This window comes from Dreissena polymorpha, chromosome 6, assembly GCF_020536995.1.
Source record: "Dreissena polymorpha isolate Duluth1 chromosome 6, UMN_Dpol_1.0, whole genome shotgun sequence".
Lineage (NCBI taxonomy): Eukaryota > Metazoa > Mollusca > Bivalvia > Myida > Dreissenidae > Dreissena > Dreissena polymorpha.
This window is the reverse complement of record NC_068360.1, coordinates 99,881,487-99,884,897: the sequence shown is the minus strand read 5'-3', so window position 1 is coordinate 99,884,897 and position 3,411 is coordinate 99,881,487. Positions and strand designations below refer to the sequence as shown.

The following is a 3,411-nucleotide window of genomic DNA, read 5'->3' as shown; positions in this document are numbered from 1 at the left end:
CTCGATCTAAATATAGTACTAATTCCGAGACGAATCGATTTGTCGTCATGGGCGTTCCCTCCCTCTTTTGCAGTATAATGGATGTTAAATTATATTCTATTGTTTTCACTCTAACTAGCAGGATGTCGGAGTTTATGTTAGTTTACTATAGTTATATAAATAATTGTTAAGAATATATTATCCTTGAATATACATGTTGACTTCAAACTATACGCTTCGGCATGTTCCGTGCGCTACGAACATCGCCGAAACGTTGCTCGGTTATGACCGTAAATTCTTATTCTACAGAGCTCCGAAAACGTCACAATTTTGATGACGTCATCCGGAGCGATTCATAGGGTATATAAACCCAGACTTTTCCGGAGCATTTGCCAATCTTTCCTAACACTTTTCCGACGAAACCTCCTTTGTAATTTAAATATAAACCACTCCGGATGGCAGAAAGTGAGGTATATAACATAGTAAACATTCCCGTATTTTCAGAACAGTTCCACCCGGAGCTGCTCCGTATAATTTTATGTTATAATAAATAATCAGTTACTTTCCAGACAACAATAATAATAAACAGCAGCCATGTTTGTCCATTGTTATGATGGGTACGGAGCTCAGAGACAGTTATGCCTAGATATGACAATATTATTAATTAATCAATGTACCAGATTTTGCATGTGTATAACCTATGTACTTGTATGATGTAATTAACAATGCCATTATATGAATACCATGCGAACCCAATAGAAAAAAATAAATGAATGTCTTAACCGGAACTCGGACTTCGTCATCCTTCCATGCAAATATTAAATATCGTTGTTGTGCAACAACGGACCTGCGTGCATATGATTGGAGCCTTGTCCCGTTACCGTACCACCACGGCAGGGGTGGCCGGCGGCGGAACAATATATCAAATTAACCAAATGTTACATTACTGAATACTGAAGTAATCGTGTAATAATTAAACAATTTATGTTTAACTGAACATAATTCTTATAAAAGCATACATGTTATGTTGAAATATAATATTTCTTTGTTTTACTTATTGTCTTATATAAATAAGATAATATATCAATAAATATAATGGTTGATATTTCTGCCTGATTATTGAATTTGGTCCATTTTTTAATGAATGACAAAGAAAATAATAGCACATGCTTTAAAATGGGTTTACTTCTATTGTTTTTCAGACTTGAAAAGGATAAGTCGAACGATCTGTAACGCTTTTAACGTTCGAAGCTGTGTAAGAACTACATGAACACCATCAAACCACACGGAAGGTGATATGTGGCAAGTTAATTATCAAAACCACAGTGACAGAGACAGGGACCCGGCCCGCTTCATTCTGTGATGTTTATGGAAAGCTATTTCAACTAACTATGCAAACATGTATTTTTGCATAAGCAAAACAAAGGGTGTTTATTGATATGTGTGTATATTTATGGATTTTGTATATATGTTATTACTCAAATTGATTAGATGAATATAAAATCTAATTATGTGTGTTAATAAAACAGGTGTTTCATAACAAATAACAATTTAAATCCAATCATGCTTGTTTTTGGTCTATTCCAATTTTATCTCAATATGAATATCTTCAGTATATAAAAATAATCACGTCATTAATAATAACATTACTTTATAACTAGCATGCACATGTAACAATAGAAATTAAAGCACCAAATACATAAAGAAGTGTATTAGTATTCACAAAGAAATTGTAATCGGTCAATTTATGAATTTGCGAACCTTGCTATTCAAACATATGAATGCTCCAATTAAGTCATAACAAATGATCATCGCCAAAACGTCTTGACTTGTGGGGGTTATTATACCAACAAACATATTGAATTGCATCAATACTTCATTTACTCAAATTCAAATGAAAATCTGAATACTAGTAACTGAAAATAGTTTGAGATGTTTAATGAAAATACGCATTCGCCTCGGTCATGAAAGGGCGCTGCAAGATCTTGTTACCACTGCACCAAGTATTTAACATTAAATCATATAATGTTGTTCAATTTGTTGAAATGTCAAATTTTTATGTTTACTTTGATTGTTTTCTTTCCCTGCAATACTTGCACCATCTGGTAATAAAACAAACAGTCATTTAAACTTTGGAACATTTACTATACATGTTTGTATATGACAACTTTTCATTGATCAAGATATCAGTACTTCTCTTGAAGGTGCTTCCAAAAATACTTTAATCTCCCTGAAAATAACAAAATGCAAATGAAATAAATTGTTAAACTTAAAAAAAATAGCATGCGTGATATATCAGATAGCTCAATAGGATTTAGATACAAATACATGATTTTCAAGAAAAAATATGTTATTGATCCTAGTGTCTATTTGTTTCAAAATGCTATATGATCTCTTTATGCTTATTTAACTATCGTTACAGTCAAAAATGCCTACACATTCCTGCTAAAAAACACACAACTAACACTTCTTGTAGTTTTGTTGCAATAATATCACATGACATCTTGCACAAACAATCCTTACGTTTTTGTGTATTAAACAAATGCATTAGTTGGCAGTAACAATTCACTGAAAATTCAACATTTTGTAACAATTAATTTTATAGAAACAAACAAGAAAAAGTTTGCCCAACGGAACTATTTTCCTGTCCGTGCGTGGGTGGCTTTGTGTTAGGAGATCCCCGACCGTGTTTTGACCTCTCTGCCACACTGTTCGCAAACAAATGGCATTCTAAAAGTAAACAAAATATGAATATAAGTTATCGACAATCATGATAATTTTTAGTAACATGAACGTAGGATTATCATATTTAAGGCGCGCAAAACACTACCAACAATGTTTATTGACCAACTGTTGTTATTCAGACAGACTTTAAATATTATTGACGTTAATGTAAATCTTTCGATTCTCTAGTTTAGTTTGAATACCACACATAGCATTTAATAAATTTGTCCCACACATAGCATCATTACATTTTCATACACACACTCTGAATCAGATGTATTTGCGCAAACATACAATGTATGTAGCTTCTCTATGAAGAATTACAATGTCCGCCCTATTTTTTAAACCCTCGACAACATTGTAATCAACGTTTTTGTTGATCGAATAAAAAATATACCACATATAGCATTTCACTTCGTGTGTTTTCAAGCACGCGGTTGCACTTTTTGGAAAAAATACTTAATTAATTAAGCGCAAACTTACCAAAGTTGTGTCTTTTGACAATGACCGGGCACTCGTCTTTGTTTTTTTGAAAATGGTTTTGAAATAATAAAGAAATTATCAAAAACGTTACCTGAAGCGACGTTTTGTTTACATCCGATTGTCCCACACATAGCCAAAAAAGTCACGTGGTTCAGGCACCTTGTTGAACATGATATTTATTATTTTCATATCTCTATTTGTAGAGAATCGCCTTGCAACGCCATG

At 32.7% G+C, this 3,411-nt stretch overlaps 1 long non-coding RNA gene across 1 annotated transcript; it reads right to left on the bottom strand.

Moving 5' to 3' along the window:
• Positions 1–2,045: 2,045 nt before the first annotated feature.
• LOC127836119 (uncharacterized) lies at positions 2,046–3,411 on the bottom strand. The gene is made up of 3 exons (XR_008028603.1): positions 3,278–3,411; positions 2,617–2,709; positions 2,046–2,209 (listed from the first exon to the last, which is right to left on the bottom strand). It is a non-coding gene; the product is annotated as an uncharacterized LOC127836119 (long non-coding RNA).